We start from the raw sequence: 19960 nt of genomic DNA, 5'->3' as shown, positions 1-19960 counted from the left end.
CTTGGGTGATTTATTTATACATTGCTTGCTATATCATTCATCTCTTCAGATACATTTTGAAAAATAAAGCCAGTGCATGTCAGAATCATCTGGAATTAGTCTCATTGCTTCAAACCTTAAATGCTAAAGCCAAATGTGCATATTCTTTCTAGCCAGGTTCCACCTATGTAAGCTAAGTTGTTCTTCAGCTCTAGTTCTGTGAAATCTCATTCACAAGTTTCTGGGCTTTTTGTATCCTGCTGAAAAGCAACAACTCTGTGCTGCAATTTGGGAGACTCAAATAGCTATTTCTGACTTATAAGGTATCATCAGTGAGCCACACCCTCTTCTCAAGTATCCTCCCTGTAAAGGTACAATGTGTCTTTTTATTTTTTTTCATAGGCTTTTATGTGCATATTCTTTCTAGCCAGGTTTCACCTATGTAAGCTAAGTTGTTCTTCAGCCCTAGTTTACATAGGTGGAACCTGGCTAGAAAGAATATGCACATGCAAAAGCCTATGAAAAAAATAAATAAAAAGACACATTGTACCTTTACAGGGAGGATACTTGAGAAGAGGGTGTGGCTCACTGATGACGCCTTATAAGGCAGAAATAGCTATTTGAGTCTCCCAAATTGCAGCATAGAGTTGTTGCTTTTCAGCAGGATACAAAAAGCCCAGAAACTTGTGAATGAGATTTCACAGAACTAGGGCTGAAGAACAACTTAGCTTACATAGGTGATATGTGTGTGTGTGTGTGTGTGTGTGTGTGTGTGTGTGTGTGTGTGTGTGTGTGTATTTCAGCCATTGGAAATTTATTGATTTTATTCCCCAGTATACAGTTCTTGCAGCTTGCAGCTTGCTTGGATCTTTTATATCTTTTGACAATTTTAGCTTAATATCAGATATTTTAACAAAAGTAAACCCACTGCTTGACATAATATAAAACAGGAAATGTAGACAATGCTATGCTTTTATCTAAATTTTTAAAAATGTGAATAACTTTTATTTGACTAATTATAAGTAAAATAATATATAAACTTCCAAATGTATATTAAATCAGATTGCTTGAAAACTACTATTCCCAATTTTTTGAGAAAGATGACAAAACCACAACCTTGCAACATATTGTATTTGAAAAAATTAATGTGAACATAGGGAAAATGTGATATTACTCCCAAAAACAATCCATCTACATCTTCTTTTCCTGTCTCTGATTTGCATCAGAGTCTCATAGTTTATTTATTGGGATAAGGTTAGTTTATTTGGAGGGAAAGCTGATTTAGCCAAAAATGACCTAAATTTTCATGACTCACAGGATATGGAATTTTCTTGCAGAGTTTCTGCACATTAAGATTTAATTCCAATAGTCCATTTGAACCTAACCTCCATAATTCAAATGTCATGAGCAGTTAGTTGACATATGTATCAGACCAATTCTGTGATTTCATGAGCCAAAGAAGGATCTCCCTAAAGCAACAAGCCAAACCTATACTTCAGGCAGCAGCAAATATTACCTAATGTTCTGCATTGTTCCTCTGTTAGCCATTGCGTCATACTTCTGTATAGAAGAGGGATAAAGATTAGATGGTGGAGAAGGAGACAAAGGATAAGTTAGTTTTCCAATAACAGAAGTATAGTATATTGGAAGAAGCATTTTTTTATCAGACTTAGAAAGATAAGGGCAATGCATACCCATTGCAAAGCACAAAAATAAAAATACAGAGTCTTTAATGTTTTAAAAGCCAGAATTTAAATTAGCCACAATATCCCTGCCTGTATTGATTTGAAAGTAGGCAATCTTCATACAGTTCTTGAAAATATTATCCAATTCCATTAAAAAACAAATAACTTGTGTGTGTGTGTGTGTGTGTGTGTGTGTGTGTGTGTGTGTGTGTGTTTAAATTCAAATCAATGGAATTCATGAACCTTGCTTCAAGTTTAGCCTCAGGGTAAAGTAGATATCTTTACTTGCTGAATCATTCTTTTTCCTAGGGAACTGTCAAGAATAGCCATGCAAAACTAAACATTAAAAATGTAGGAAAGAGCAATCACATGTACATTGGCTGTGCTTAAAAAAGAAAAAAAAATGATCCAGAGAATGCAAACTATACTTGAATTATGTGAAACAAGTTATGTTTATAACGGTACAATTAAAAACACTGCCGTGTATCAAAAAGATCTCAGAAACCACATGGCATCACTATAGCACACAAGCCAACTAAAGACTTCCAAAATAAAAGATCCTAAGAAAACCAAAATACCCAGAAGCCCTAGAAGGCAAAACAGGAATCATCTAAAACACACTTTATAAGGATTGTAACTACCAGTATGTAGGACAAACTGGAAAAAAACTAATAAAGTATATCCATGAACAACGACCAACAGTCAGAAGACATGATGAAAATTCCTTGATTTCACAACACGTGAACAAATTCAACAATAATTTCAAGTGGGAAACTCTGAGCATCCTAGATGAAGTCAAATCCAAAAACACCAGATAATTCCTGGAGCCTTGGAATTCAGACAAATTGGCCATCAACAGGCACATAGAGATAAATAACATCTACATACCTCTCAAGAGAGAGAATCAAAAAGCATGAAGAAAACAAAAATTCCAAAGCACCTCTTCATCACCAATCAATACCCATATAAGCAGAGATTAACACAAAGATTAAATACTTAACCAAGAATCAAGAAAAAATACCCCAATCAAGGAATTACTGACAAACAAGCTAGCAGTAAACAACAGCCTAATCAATGAATCACCAGGACACACCCACCAACACTGGCAGGGCAAGCCACTAGTACCGGTATATAAAAATAAGAGCAAACCCCATGCTTTTCTAGCAGTGACGATGTTACCTACTTTGGTAATGAAATGTCTGCAAGAAAACCACCAAACTCAGCACAGAGGATCTCACAAAAACTGTTACTTCCATTGGATTTTTTCCTGTTTTCTATAAGTTTCATATATCGTTTGTATTTTTACTTTCACCTATAAATCTCTCTGAACTATTTTGGAAAGAAGAGCAATATACAAATAATGTCAGTAGTAAGATAATGGTGAAAGAGGTGTAACAGCCCCAGTGCAAGGAACATGACACAGCTTAATCCCTCAAATTCAGATTTCATAACTCAGTGACACCAGGTTAGCCAGGTTAGAATAAGTAAAAATATTCTGAAGCAGATTCATCTTGTAAAACCAAATGAAGTACAGATTTTTAACATGAATGTTAGATCATTGCAACTGAACTGGATAAAACAGCTTTCCTTTTCCTAGCTCAGAACGGAAATTTCATGTAGAATTAATGTGAGACATGAAAGATATGAAAAAATATTCAGAATTGTAAAGCATTTTGTTGTCACACATGATCTACCTAGTGACAGATTTGTGTGTTTCTCAGAGTAGTAAGGGTTGGAGCACATCCTCTGCCTTTCTGTTCCTGTTTTAAATTTATATATCTCAAGTTTTCTTTCTTGCTGACTCATATTATCACTATGCAAATTTTCTGAAAAACTTCTTACTATGTGAATTAGGCTCCTATCTTACTCCCAAGTACTTTAGAATTTCTCAGTTTCTTTATTGTACTGAACTGGTGTCAGATGCTGATGTGGTCTTTCTCTTCTATTACTAATCTTTCTGTTATTCTGCAATGTCTCTCTCTGCTCATTTTTACTGATATGAAAAAAGCAAAATAAAAATACAAAGTCTTCCTAAGGAATTATTGAAGCCAAGGAATCTACAGCTAGCCAAAGAACTAGCTGTACAAATTAGAATATCATTCACTTAGCTCAGCAGCATCTTCACTAATTTAAATGCTAGAAACCCATAGCCCATATATACATGATGTATATTGCACACTTACATAATTTTCAATCATGAGGATGATTTTGAAAATTCATAATCAGTGGGAGAAGAAAAATAACAAAGAGTAAAATTGGAATAGCTGGCTAATCCTTTCAATTCAGAAACCTCCAAAGAGCAGTGAGGTGCTCATTCCTACCTGTAGCACTTCTGGGTATGCCATATACATTTTACACTAAGTGAAACACTATAATATCAGTGAGAATTAATGTTTTGGTAAACAATTACTATTATGCTAGGAATTCAGATTAAATATATGTGGAATAAGAAAGAATTAATGCATTTCTGTACTTCTAATAAAATATCTGTTACAAATTCATTACATATGTAGGAATCACTTTCTGAAGTAGAAAGCTAGCTATTATTTCTTTTACTGCCTACCAACACTATAGACAAATATGCTGAAAGAGACTCTGATCAAATAGAAATTCTTATAACACCGTTAACATTTAAATAATTGTTTTGCGATGGAAGAAGTAAACGGGTTAGTATATTGCTGTGGAAGAAGTACAAGAATTAGTACTTACTGTAAAAATAAATCCTCTGATTGAAAAGGAATAATAGAATAATTGTTAAAGGGGAATTATTGTTAGAATATTTTTAAATATATGGATTATGTCTTCTTTAATTCAACTAATAATTTCTAAAATTCCGATTATAAAATTACGTGTATTTTACAGTAGTATGTATAAATAAAGTATGTAATAAAAGTTACAACAATGTCTGAATTTTAAAGTGTAAAGACAGAATTACCATTAATGAATAATAGCTTTGTGGACATTTCAGCGCATTCTTACTCTTCCAGTTATGTGAAACACAGGATTCAGTTTTGTTCAGATAAGAATACTGGGGATTTATGGATATTACAGTGTGCAGTTATTTTTAAATTTCCATCTATGAAGTCAAAGTATAATAATAAAAAGGATCTTTCTATAGCAAACCACAAAACCATACTCATTCTGCATTACCAGTTATCATACAGGTAGCCTTCAATTTACGATCCCAATTGGGACCATAATTTCCATTGCTAGCAAGGCAGTTGTCGAATGAGTCATATCCGAATTTACAACTTTTTTTTGCCATGGTCATTAAACAAATCATTTCAGTTGTTAAGTGAATTACGCAGTTCTTAAGCAAATCAGGTTTCACTAATTGACTTTGCTTGTCGGAAACTATGAAAATTGGAAATGGTGACCATGTTTCCCCAGGATCTGTAACTATTGTAAATACATATCAAGCACCCAAATTTTGTGACTGTAGAGATCCTGTATGTAGGAGGACTTTTTTCAGTGCTCTTGTAACTTTGATCACTAAACAAATGGTTTTTGAGGACTACCTGTACTCTGCTTGTGAACCTATTCATGGCAGACATTTATATAATATCATAGTTTTGAAAGTAAGTTCGGAGTTCATGTCATCCCTAGCTCAGATTTGTAAAATCATTTTTATTATATGCAAAAAGAAAAAAGGAAAAGAACCCAACAAATATCAAAATTAATGCCCTTGAACTATATTTTTAGGGAACAAAACAAGGATAGCCTAAGTCTATAAACTAGTGAATATAATCCAAACTTTTAACCTGCCCTCCAAATGAGAGTCCTGGTCTTAAAATACCTCTTCACCTAGAAAACAAGTGATTGCATTGTGTAAGGGATAGAGAGAGTGTGTTTCAACATAGAATATGCATTCAAGACACAGCTATGGCATAGCTGACAGACAGCTGGCCGGCCTTTGACATTTAATATTTATGGCACTTAGCATGGCAGAAGTTAACAGTTGGGACTCTTTATTTGCTGATGGCTATTCACTTATGGAATGGTCTTCATACTGTGGTTAGGAAATCCTTCTGATGAAACATCTGAATATTTTAAATATACCTTTTCTAATATTTTCTTAGATTATCTGGATTATTTTACTGTGGGTTGTTGTCTCAATGAGTGCAGTATTTTATAAAAAAGTGTTAGTCTCTATGTATATAATTTGATTCAGTTAATATTGAGAGCTGTTTTGTATTTATGAATTTGGCGAAAACCACTTGTGATTCAGTAATTGAATTTATAAAAATGCATGTGCAGTTATGAAAACTTCATCAAATTTCTGAATCTAATTGAAGGCACTTGATTTGATTCACTGCACAAAATCAATTCAGCATTTCAATTAACATTTAAATTTGAAGAGATAATTGAGCTGAATCACCTTTCATCTTCCAAATGAAGTTTTACACACTCCTATTGCTTTGCATACCACAGGGAAACATTAGTACATAACCAATTCAAGGATCAGCACAAAAAAAATAAATAAATAGAATTTTGTTTTCTGTCCCTCCCTTATATTTTGTTAACCCTTCAAGATAGTTCTTGTCAGGAAACATTATACTAGCAAAATTTCCCTTTGCCTGTTTTTATATAAAAGAAACTCATCCTGTGTTACTTTGAATTGATTTCTTACTTCTCTTTTCTGACAAGTGACTTATCTTTTACCTTTCATTGACTGTCCTGCATATCTTCTTCAAAGTTATTAGCATCTTTCTCTACACATTGTCATCTAATCACATTTTCAAAGGTGAGCAAAGTAGATGTCAATGAATAAGAACCATCAAGTTCATTTTGCTATATTCTTCATTGCAACTACTCTCAAAGCACAATCAATAAATCAAAGCTATAATTCCCTAGTAAGATCTAGCCTCCAGCTCTTCACAAAAAAAAAAAACATTTAAAAATAGTACAGATTTAGATATAAATAATTAGCATTTACACATTTAGTTTTATTAGCATCAGAAATGTCATAACCAATAAGGGATTTTTCCCCTAGAAAATAATTTTGCTCCCAGAAATAATTTTTGTTTAGATTACAACCAGGAAAATATCTAAAAGGTTATTATTATTTATTATTATATTACAATCCAGAAATCTCCTATGCTGCCACATTTTGGTGATGATAAGGTACCTGCGATAGATGGACAAAAGAAGATGCAAAGAAGTTTATTTCCAAGGCTTAAAGATTATCCCATCTGCCCAGCTAAAACAAACAGACACTTACGTTAGGCAGCAGTAGTATAATATGATGCTGTCAGCAGAGGTTAACTTTAGTGATAATGGGAAAGGAATAGTTCCATGCTTTATGAGAGAAGGCAATGGTAAACCATTCCTGTTTTACAAAAAAAAAAAAAAAAAAGCCACACAAAAAGACAAGATGAAATTGTTTACTTAATTTAAAGCCTTCTAAGCAACTGGTAACTGCAGGAAGTGGTAACTGCAGGAAAAGAAAATGTGAAGCTGCAAAGACAAAATACTGGGGACATAGAAATAAGTGTGAATATCAGAAAGCCCAGCACAGTGAAAAATTAAATGAAACAACTACCATTTGATATACTAATTTAAAATTTTAAAATTTTAATATTGATCTTAATTGACAAGTTTTAAATTATGGGCCAAATTTATAAATTATTTTAACTTTATTTTTAACTGTGATGTTTGTATAGATGTTTTTATCTTGACTGTTCACCGCCCTGAGTCCGAAAGGAGAAGGGCGGTATAGAAATTTGAATAATAAATAAATAATAAATAAATAAATAAATACTAGACATCAATGATTTGACATGGATTGGAACTGACATTTCAAGTTAGGAAATCATACTGTTTACCAGGACATGAAAAGATATATTCAGTGGTGGGATTCAGCCAGTTCACACCACTTCGGGAGAACTGGTTGTTAACATTCTGAGCAATTTGGTTGTTGGAATAAATCATTAGGGCAGAGAACCAGTTGTTATGGAATCTGTTTCCTTACCTGGCATATCCCAAAGGGCTGACAATTGCAAAGAAACTACTTAGCTACCATATAGTAAATGACTGATATCAATGAGAGTTTATGAACAACTATTTAATACAAAGTCATTAGTTTATGTTCTAACTCTAACAACTAGCACAGAAAAGGAGGTGGATAGGCTTCATGTCAAGTTCAATCTAAAATTGACAGAACATGGAAACCAGGCATGCTGTCTCTGGTTGGAGACTGGAAAGTCAAAGTTGGAAATAGCAAAGAAGAAAATATAGTTTGATTGTATGGCTGAAGAAAGAGAAATGAAGTAAGAAAACAATCTATCAATTTTTGGCAATACAGTGATTTTTTTTATTGGTAGCAGATTTTTCAAACAACCTAAATGGAATCAAGCTAAGCAGAAGAACAAAGCCCAACAGTTTCCATAGGATGATGTTGAACATATATTTCCATCCATTGCATGTACCTTATCATCACCAAAATGTGGTGCATAGGATATTTCTGGATTGTAATATAATAATCTATATAAATAAAAATGTAAATGTCCATTTGTACATACCCTCATATCTCCGAAAGTTCTTCACCGATTGCTTTCAAATTTTAACACAACGTTGCATTCGACTACGGGTGTGTTTTTATATATCTATATTATATACATGTCACACCTGTGACAGGTAAAAACATGAAAAACATTGGAAACATTGAAAAACAGCGCCACCTGCTGGACGTAAAACCAACACACCAACATTTTACCACATGAATTTTGAAAATTAAATCACAAATTTTTCAGTAGGTATAATTCCAAAATATATCAACAAAAAAATATCAGCAGTCCAGATACAGAAGACTCAGGTAGCACATACATTTACATGTTTAAAAATGCTATAAAAATTGTTGCTCTGTTCTCTGAGAAAACATACTACACCACAGCTGCAGTTGTGTTTTTACTGAATGAAATGTCTAAAAATGGGCATTTGCACATATATACCTGAATACTTATAGGAAGCACAGATGAAGGGAATTTTGGGGAAAAGCAGACTGGTTATGAAATGTCACTGCATCAGTAATTTCCAGGATAGATAAAACACTTAACAACGTAGATTTTGGTTTCAGTTGTGGTTGTAAATTAAGGACTACCTGTATTAAAGATTGATTGGATTCGATTGGAAAGATTTAAAGAGCTCAAAACCAGATAAGAAAAATATAGTGCTACAAACATAGCAATAGAAACTTAGATATAGAAATCCATAATTCTATAAAATATAAATAGTTGTAAATTAAAGTAATGGACTCTAGCTTAAGATAGGTAGGAGAGTAGAAACAAATATATTGTTAACATAACATGCTGTGGTGCGGAGAGCTGCGAAGGCCTGGCCTGAAAAGGTAAGGGCGATGGCGGGGAATGCAGAAGAGGCCGGGCCAGAGACAGAAATAAACAGAGAGAGAGGGAGAGAGATACATAGAGAAATACAGAGAGACGGGGGGGGAGAGAGCACATACAGAGATACAGAGAGAGAGGGTGGGAGAGAGAGAGACAGAGAGATACAGAGAGAGGGGAAGAGAGAGAGACAGAGAGATACAGAGAGAGGGGGAGAGAGAGAGATATACAGAAGGGGAGAGAGAGACATAGAGAGATAGAGAGGGGGAGAGAGAGACATAGAGAGATACAAAGAAAGAGGGGGAGACAGAAAGGGAGGATTTTGTGGTTCCCATTGTTTTTTAGCAACCGTTTCTCTGCCCTAATCACCAGCTGCATAGGCGTGGCTCGGGGGCTGTCATATGACTGATGAAAGTGAGTGACGTTGAGTTGGCCACGCCCACCAAATGTTCGTAGAGAGTTTGGAACTTCAGCCTCACTCTTTTAGCCCAGCGGAAGCACCAGACTGGACCACAGCAACGCGTGGCCAGGTACAGCTAGTAAATAATAATAACCTTTTAGATATTTTCCTGGTTGTAGTCTAAACAAAAATTATTTCTGGGAGCAAAATGCTAAAGATCAAGAAACCAAGCTGGATGTCAGAACAGATTTCCAAGAAGAGAAGAAAAACCAAAGTCAAAGATAAAAATCCAGAAGCTTAAACTGAACTGCAAAGAGCTAGTAAAAGAAATAAGAAGGCAGGGGAAATCATGGACAATTTCCTCAAAGATCTCTGAACTCAGAAGGAGGTTCATTCCTAAATTATCTATATAAACAACACAAATGATTAAATAGTAAATGGTTCAAAAAAGGTCAAACACGATGGAAAAAGTATACTCAGCATCCAAGATACCATAAATATTCCCTATTTACAAGAATTTCTAGTACTAGAATATAATGTTAGACCACCATCCTGGTCATTATTGAGTTGGAAGGTGACAGGAATTGATGGAATATCTACAAAACTATTGCCACCAACAGAAGAATAATCAGTAAAGATTCTAATTAAAGCATACCAACAAATCTGGAAATTGACAAAGTGGTCAACTAGATGTAATAGGAGAAAATCAACAAAAGGAGATTTAATATGGAGGGCAAATTATTTCAAAATATCCTTAATTTCACATGCTAAAAAAGTACGCTTAGAATGGTTCGATGCAAATTACATCCTACATGGACAGATGTTCAAGGGATTTTAGAAAAAAATAAGGAACAAGAGATAATTGAGTCAAAGAGTATTTTTTTAAAAAAAAAAAAGTCAATAAGTGCTTCATTGATTATTGAAAGGCCTTTGATTGTACCGACCATGACAAGTAATGGAGTGTCCAAAAGAAAATGAAAAACCCAGAACATCTCATTATGTATAGGACAGGAGGCCACACTCTAGATGAACCATGGTGAAACAGACTGGTTCCAGGTCAGTAAAGTGAGACAAGGTTAATGTCTGAAGAATGAATTATAACTAATTCCAGATGCTATAAATGTAAGAACTCTGCTACTAACTTGTTTAATATAGCTTGAACCTAAACCTTTGCTCAATAAATTGGCTTTCACAAATTACCCCAAACCAAAAAAAATACTATCACAATTCGAATAAAAAATTTGTTTTGTTCAACTGATTCAACATCTAACTTTATTAATTACTATAAATATTAGTAATGTTGAGTATTTATTTTTTGGCCATTTAAAGCAAGAGTAATTTTTATATTCAAAACTATAGAAAAAGTGCATAGCATATTTGATCTTAAAGATTCTGTTCATGAGAAACTTACCATAGTATCTTGTTTTTACAAAATATCTTTATTTATTTAACTTATAAATATGTATGGAGAAATAATAAATAATTAATTCATGGAATAATTAGTTGAGTATTTTACGCTAAATCCCATAGGGTGATTTTTTAAATAGGCATTTTTTTAAAAAGGAAATTCGAAGTAAATCCATAACAGAAAGAATAAGCATGTGAACTGAAAGCACTAAGTAAAATATTCCTTAATGTTAATAATCGAGAGATGCCAATTGTTTATTAGCTATTTTTACTGTAAACAGTTGTTATTAGCTGTTTTCTAGTAGATAATAGTAGCCATGCACCAAAGCAAAAGTGTCATAAAAATGTTTCCGAAATGAAATCTAAAAGTAGTTTTCCATAAAATATTCGTACATTCATAAGGAATGATACATTTAATCCACTACTGGTGTGACAGAGTTTCTTTGCCTTCTCACCTTCTGTTCACCTCCATGCAAAACTCATCCATCTCCCACACAACGATTCATTTCACAAACAGAATAGGTACAGTTATCGTACAATTTGGGGGCAAGTGAACAAAGCTTCAATCTAAATTCTGCAGCCTAAGTTATTTCCAAGCGATAAGTACATACCTATTTCTGTCAGATTTATTTTTTCAAAGGCCATTTCTATTATCTGAGTACAAACATCTCCAAGAAAAGGATACCAATTAAGTGGCTTTTAGAAATTGGAGCATCAGTTATTTTTGGAGGAACCTTGCATACTGCTGCTTCAGGAAGTTCTAATAGTAAAAGTCTTGCTCCTTGAAGTATTTTAGCTGCTTTTCATCTACATAATAGGGGATGCTTTTTTATTCAAAAAGCTGTTTTGCACAGGATATATTTTGTAGCCTTAAAAACTGCCTTAATATCGTTTTCTTTCACTGGGCTATAAAGCTTACATCTACTGACTTTCTACTAAAGAAGCTTTTGAATGAGAAATTCCAATTAGCGCATAACATTTCTTGTCTTCTGACCTTCTCCTTGTTTTCATTAAACAAAATTCCTGCCTATTTTTCTATCCATTGGTGATAATTCTGATGAATGCTTTATTCTCTTATTTAACCTCACTATTTTTGATGTGACAAAATGTATCATCAAGCTGCCATATCTCCATCCATATGATTTTCAAATCATCTCTAATTCATCTCAATAACTCTTCATGCTTTCTTGTTTGCATTGCATATGACAGTGTTTTCAAAGCTTCTTCCTTAGGTGTAATGGGAAAAAGATACAGAGAAATAGTTTCCCAATAAAATACTTACGCTATCCCAAAAAGCAAAGTTGTTTCTCTCAGAGGGACTATTTTTCTTTATAGATTATGACAGACTAGTGCCAATTTGCAGTGTTCATCATGCATAGACTGAGGATGTGGCCTTCAGCAATTAGGGTGTAGAATTCTTGTCTAATAGGATACATTATTAACCAATTCATTCCCCCATCACACTAATTTACTATTAACATTGCAGATTTCCATAGTATATTGATACTATCATCACATTGATCCATTGTCTTGGGCCCATTTTTTAAGTTATTACAATTCCTTTAACAATACAGTACATGAAGATTCCAATCCTTCTCCCAAAATATTTTTAAAAATCAAGTCAGTTTTCTTTCTAATAGCTTATTACAGAATCTTTTTGATCATTCTGTTTCTAAAGGCAAATTCTTTGTTTTCTGTTCCCATTCAAGTATTTATCTTGAGTCTTGGGAGACGCAAGAGGGCATTGTTTTTCAGTGTTTGAGCTGACCAGGAAGAGCTTCCTTTTCATTCGCAAAAGAGCACTTTTCAGGTTCTCAAATACCCAGAGTCTTGCTCTTTCCAGCCATCTGTTTCTTTCTCTAGTACATATCCTGTTAGTTGAGCAGCTTCACAGCTTCAAATGCATCACAAAATAAAATATTCTCTGCAAAGATGTGACAGACTCAGAGGCAGATTTAGAGAGCATGGATCTTCTTGAGTAGGTGAGCAAAATGTTTGATCTCCGTGTTGTGGCTGAGAGTATAATCCTAAAGCCCTCCAGCAAAGGATCAAAGGAAAATTGTCCTAACTTATAGTGTTGTTCCATTCCTTGCAGTTAAATAAAAATGTGGCGCCTGAATTAACTAACTTTTCACAATGGTGATATGTTGAAATTCAACAGAGAATTGAAATTGAAATTCAACTCATTGATTTAAAATCTCCACCATGGTGAACATTTATGCATGATCCTTGTATTGTATTACAGATTATACAAGAAAATGAGGGTAAATGTGTGTTGAGGGTACAGGACATTGCCTGATAAATTCTGTAAACGTACTGTATTAAGGCAATGAGCTTATATCATTAGGTGTAATATTTATTCTAGAAAGAGGGCAAATCTCAGTCCTAACTTCTCATAAAGAAGAAAGACACTTTTAGTATTCCATCATTTCCATGCTTTTCATCTGAGTATACAGACGTGTTCCAGATATATTAAAAAAGAAAGAGATGAAATAAAATATCATTGCTTTTTCCCCTCCAATGTCACAAGGCACTGCTACTTTCTGAAATAGTCTCATTCATGTTCATGGCCTCAAGGGTAATATCAGGAGGTGTGAGCCTTTAAAGCAGCTATTAATATTCAGGAAAGTCAGAGGTCTGTGCTTGCTTTTGATTTCACTTTGTTGTAAATGGACTGTTCTAGTCTCTTTCATTATCATCTTGATCATAAATAGTGACTTAAAGTGCAAAAAAGTATTATAGGTTGCAGTGTTGCTGAACTTTTGAAAAGAAATAACTGAAAAAGTCAGCAAGAAGGTTACTAAATGAAAAAAAATCAGAGTATTGCTGATATGTGAATCTATAGATAGGCCAAAGGGCAAACGTAATTATTTCATCCATTTCATCTTGCCACTAATGTCATATATTTCAGAAAGGAAAAAAAGGCAGGTGAGGAAGTAACTTGCATAAGCAGAATTGCTATCTCTCTTTTTCCTTGTCCTAGAGCTCCCAAAATTTTAGATATTATTTTATAGGAAGATCAGGCAGTATTGCCTGTGTCTCAGTAGAATAGACACTGTTACATATCTCATTGGTCCCCTAGTTCTGTTATCATATCCTTTATGGAGAGCTAGGGACTTTCTAAAGCAAATTTTCTGGTTTGTACTGATGCAGATTGCCTGTTTTGTAAAGGAAGGACCAATTTCCAGAACAGAAGTCCACTTTATGATATTGTACGTTACCCAATAAAAGGCTTTTTATGTATAACTATGCAGAATTTAATAAATATAGTTAAGCTAATAAAGGAGTGTGGTGGCTCATGAGATTAGAATGTTGGGCTGACAATCAGCAAGCTTGTGTTTGAGACCCATTTATGCCATGGGGTGGGGTGAGCTCCTGTCACATGCTCTAGCTCCTGCCAACCCAGCAATTTGAAAGCAGGCAACCAGGAGTAGATTAATGGATACCACTCCAGTGGGCAACATCATGGGGACATGAAAGAAGCTCCCAACTCTGGGCATCCCCTGGGCAATGGTGATGTCACCGTCTAATCCTTTTGCCATGGAAGCACTTTGGTGTTTTTCTATGCTTCCGACATGGGGAAAAAAATGAACCTAATATAATTGCACAGTCATTTTGCAGATGAGACATACTCAGTTGTTTATAAAAGAAATTACCTTGGTGAAAAATAATTTACCTTTGAACACATCTAGATTTTACAAAGGCTATTAACAAAATTATTGAAGGAAAATTACTACAAATGGGAACAGAACTGGAATTTAATTCTCACCTCATATTTTATTGGCCAAATATTACAGAAATTCAATTTTATATATGCATCTTCAATATGGCTTCCATTATCTGAGGCTGTAAAACTAGTACACCCACTGAAGCACATGGCTTTGAACTTGGGAGGATGAAGTCAGTCATCAGACCTTTTCTTCCACTCTCTGCCAGCCTCAGAAATCACATTTTCAGAATTTGGTTTCTTGAAATGATTGTATTGTGTTTAGGATTGCTCCGTCTATTTATTCCCTTCTGAAAATGTTTTTCCTGTGCATTTTGGAAGGATTTATCCCATGCCTGAGAGTTTATATTTTGAAAATATCCAGTGGAGAGTATTGCATTTAGATGCTTGACAAGCAATAGAACTACATAGCAACATTCAAATGTTTCCTTTTAGCAAATGCTTTTGTTATTCATACTCTCACTAAATCAGTTGTTTGCTTTTGACATTCCTTCCTTAGCACTCTTACCTCTCCAGATTCAGGATTCTTTTCAGCACCCTATCAAATTGTTCTGCCAAGAAAGCAAGTCATTGCTTTTCCCAGATTCTGCATGGTATTTTCTGCATCTATACCTTTTTCCCCATGTAACCTATAATTATTTAAGTCCTTATGTTGAACTTGCCTGCCAAAGGTTTAAACTTTGTGAGGTTACAGCAGCATCACAGGAGTTTTTCAGGACACATGCCTAGAAAATTTTCCAGTAAAGAAATAAAGGTAATATGTGAAAAATAAGAGCATCTTGGTACATTCTTATTAAGCTTATAAGAAACATACAAAGAGAGAATCAAGGATCAGCATACTTGTTTCGCTGGATAAATTAATCTGCCAGTTTCTATCAATTTCTGTATCTATTTGTGATTTTTCTTAAAAAAAAAAAAACACCGCATGAACATTCATATAGCCTAGATATTACCTACTTCACATTTTGAGAGTGTTCACATATACTCACTTTTGATGTATTTTTTGAGCTAAGAAATTAACTGCATAAATTTTGAAAAGGGGGAATAATGAATGAAACATGTCCTTTCCTGTATTGGATTAGTGTCATCAGAAATCAACACAGAAAACAAGGCCATTAAATCTCCATATTCCACAAAGCACAGGAAGAAATTGCTTGCCAGATCACTGAAATAAATCTCAAGTGCTCGCTGAAAACCAACAAGATCCATTAGGTGACTGGGGCAAACTATTTTAATCACACTGTCACCTTTGAAGAGGTCTAGGATGTTGACATAGCAAATGTAATCTAGGAAGTAAGCTAACATGGCAAAGGGTAAATGACAATATATTTCATCACCATTGCTCCAAAATAAAACACAGGTCCAACTTATGATGATGTATGTCAGTTGTGCTAGAGATGAATAGCTTGTTTCCAGTTGCTTGTCTTCAGTTTCCATAACATCGGCAGCACTCCAGCAATGACAATTTAGCATTAGTATGCACCAGTCTCTGCTGGCCCTGAGTAAATAGACAATAACCAGTGCTACTTCTACTTGTTCTAGCCTTCCACAGTCCAGCCACAGTCACTGCAACAAAAGTGGCATTAACTACAGTAATGAAGATGACAATCACCTTTCCCACCTCACTGCTTTCACTACTTGTACCATTGGCCTGCCAAATGGTAGCTTTTACTCCTTCACTGACAGTCAGATTCACTGCCAATCTCATCTCAAATCTTTGATTCCTATCAGGAGTTCCTTTCTTCCATTCTCAATGCTTCTTCAATCCTGCTCTCATCTTTTAGCTCTATGTATACTATCCCCCACACATCTTCATCATGTTAGTGAAACTTCATTCATCTTCTCCAATATAACCTTCAATAATCAAGCAGCCTAACTGCATCCTTTCAAAACCCTGTTCCAATGAAGCAGTTTAATTTAATTTTTTACTCTATTATTTACTGCCCAGATGCCAACTGACTCCGGACAATGTACAATAATACCAATAAAGTAAAAATAGAATACACGATCATTATAAAATAATAAACAAGAACAGACGGCAAATCCAGCTAACCTCACCCACTGGCAGTCCTTTCCATACCAGCATTAAACTCTCTGTGAGCTCTAAAACAGACCTGCCGGTTGGTGTGTATGTGTGTTTGCATGCGTGCGCGCACATATGTGCATGTCTGTGTATCGGAGTATGTATATATATGTGTGTATATATGTGTTATATATTTTGTACAACTAGTACCAATGTCTATAATGGTCCCTTCTCTTATTTGCTCAGAGAAACCACCTGTTAATTTAGTTGGCTGAAAAAGAGTGACTACCTCAAAGTCACCCAGTCAGCCTCCATGCCTTATTGCAGGGGTGTCAAACTGGCGGTTCGCGGGTCGGATGCGTCATGTGCAGGCCACGCCCATCCCAGCTCCACAAATGGGGAAAATGTCGCAAAAATCACATGACAGCAGCATGACGCCGTGAGTTTGACACCCATGTCTTAGAGAAAACTGAAGCTCACACTTTCTCAGTTTCTAGCCCAACATGTCAACCATTGCACTTGATTCTCTTTCTGTATGTGCAGTGATGTGTAAGTAACAGAGCAAGAGAAAATATTTCTGTGTCTATTATCATGAAAAATAATTGTTTCTGTACTCAGTATTAGTCCTTTCAACTATCCAGAGATTTAATAGAAGAAAATAGATGTACTTCTATTTAGTGTTTAGTGCTCTCTGAGCTTTGATATTTACTTGCAGATGTAACATCATCATTGTGATTATTCAAAGCTTTCTTAAGTTGCCCCAGCCAAGCAGTAATTGTTTGCAGGTAGGGTAAAACTATCAACCTGCCTGGGATTCTTCATGAAAAATCTCTGAGATAGCAAATACACAAGGCAATTTCCTTAATTACATTCAGATGTCTAAAACTAATGGTATAAGTTTGGAAATTGAAGTGTAGCATGTAGAGGGTATATAGACATAGGTGTTGTAGAAAAAAAGGTGATTTATATTTGCTATACTTCACATGTTGGCATCAATACTTTAGTGTCAACACAGACTTCCTAAAATCATGATTGCCCAACTTCTGCAACATGTGAGACAACTTATAAATATTCCATTTTATAAGTGATTTGACATTGGCACTGGCATTGTCTCAACATAAATTATTTTAGTGCTCCATTCAGAATATTTACTTCTTCTTCCCCATGCCTTGAATTATAATGCTTATGCAGGCTTGAATTATAATGCTGATTTAATTTGGGCAGACTCTTTAATTCAGAGTTCCCTTTCAATATTTGGATCAAAGAGATCCAAATTGCTATTCTAACTTGATACTTCAGCAGGAAACACTTGTTCAGTTTACAAATAGTCCTTGAGTTACGACAACTCATTCAGCAACCATTCTAAACTGCAATGGCACTGAACGAAAGGGACTTATGACCTGTCTATGTCTCTGTGATCACATAATCACAATCCACTCACTTGGCAGCTGGCTCACAATTATGCACAAGAAAATTCAGTGGGAAAGCTAGGAGGAATTGTAAGTTGCTTCTGCTGTCACAACTTTTTTAACTATCCACCCACCCATGCACCATCGTGTTTGTCATTGGCATTTGCACACTTGCCCACACTCCATAGCACATGCTACAAGGACCCACACACCTGCCTGTGCTCAATAACATGTGTCTATGGCACTCACCTCCGCATAGCTCTCACCAACAGCTCTCATTTGCTGGGCTGAAACTCTCTCTACTTCTCATGTCATTGTCAAATGAAATATTTGGTCAATGACCCATGCATGGATTAAGACAGCAGTCAGGAGTGTCAAGTGTTTATGTAATATCATTCTGCATCACATAGTGACAGAACTGCATCACTTAGTGACAGAAAGTCTAGTCCTAAGTGCTGTCCTAACATCAGGACTATCTGTAATGATTTATTTCAAAAGAGTGTTTGAATCAAGTTTCTGGAATCAAAGTGCCACACCATAACATGGTCATACATTTAAATGTTTTTGTGATAACCATTTCAATGGAGAGAATCAACTACACACAACTCTAGCAATATGTGTACAGCATAGGGATCTGTACCAATATAAATTATACAAAAACAAAAAAGAACCCCTGGGCTAGTGGTGAAATCTAAAATTTGTTATTCCCAGTTCTGTGGGGTTCTCCAAACCATCCGCCTCTATCACTACCGGATCAGGCAATCCGGTCTGAACCGGGAGCATTTCACCCCTGCCTGGGCTAGATCTTGCATAAAGTTGTTTTATTTCAGGTGACTGATCTTAGATGAAAACTGTATTATCTTGTGAAATGAGCTGCTATTTAAAAGAATTAAGGAATATATAGTTTGAAAGGGACTTCAGAAGTCCGTGAGTCCAATTCCCTACCTGGTGTAGGAATCCACAACTATATTATCCTTGACAAATCTGGCATCTGTTTATATAGTTCAGTAAAGAAGAATGTACCGCTAGCAGATCTTGATGTTAAGAATTTTTCCTGATGTTCAGCTGAAATCTGCATGTTAGTCATTTTGAAACCCTTCTATCATGTCTTGTCACCTGAAACAACTCTAAGTTATTCTACCCCACATTCTATATGGCAACTTGAAGATAGTTATGTCTTTATACATGCCCAGTTCCTTGTAATTTCTCCCTTTCAGTCCCTTATATATTAGTTAGTTATATATTAATTATATACTAGTTGCTTTCCTGTTGAAATTTTCAAGTGTGATAACATCCTTCCTAAAATGCAGTGCCCAGAACTGGACTCAATATTCTAAATACAGCCTGTAATTGATGGAGAAGAGTCAGTAGCTACAGTAATAATTAATAGGTAATAACTATTAGCTAACAGATAATGACAGCTATGTTTTTAATTATGCTTCTGCTTGCAAATTTTATAGCATTTTAAACAAATAGATATCATGAATTATAACTAAACAAATCCATCTGAATATATTCTTTAGGTAACCAGCTGTTGCCAAGTTGTGAAGAAAATTATAGTGAGCCTTCATGCTGTATTAGAGAAATGGTGATTGTACTGTTATTTATTCCCTAGCTTGTAGATTGAAATTATACCTTCCCTTTAATATAGATATTATTACCCCTGAGAAAACTGTTCTAATATTTATAGATGAATATTTGAGAAGGGGAAGAAAAGATGGAGCCTTTCTTCTTTCCTATTGGTGTTCATTCTGCATAGGAAGTGAATCCTAATAAAATCCCTAGGAACAAATCTACCTAGTTATTTCTTCCAGTTGCTGCATTGTGTTTTATAACAGCATATACTTGAAAAAAATTAAACATGCATATGTGGCTAAATCACACAGCACTTGATCAAATCTTGTATGTATTATTTTTACATTTTTTATGCAAAAGGAAATTCTGAAATAAATATTGTATTTTATATCCATAAAAGTGTAACAGGATCATG

General features: G+C 34.8%; 1 protein-coding gene across 1 annotated transcript in view; it reads left to right on the top strand.

Moving 5' to 3' along the window:
- Positions 1–19960, top strand: part of CLSTN2 (calsyntenin 2) — a 267478-nt gene that overhangs the window by 206402 nt on the left and 41116 nt on the right. The window lies entirely within an intron of this gene.

Source organism: Pantherophis guttatus, chromosome 6 (genome assembly GCF_059756535.1).
Source record: "Pantherophis guttatus breed Tessera chromosome 6, ASM5975653v1, whole genome shotgun sequence".
Lineage (NCBI taxonomy): Eukaryota > Metazoa > Chordata > Lepidosauria > Squamata > Colubridae > Pantherophis > Pantherophis guttatus.
This window is presented reverse-complemented; position numbering and strand designations above follow the sequence as displayed.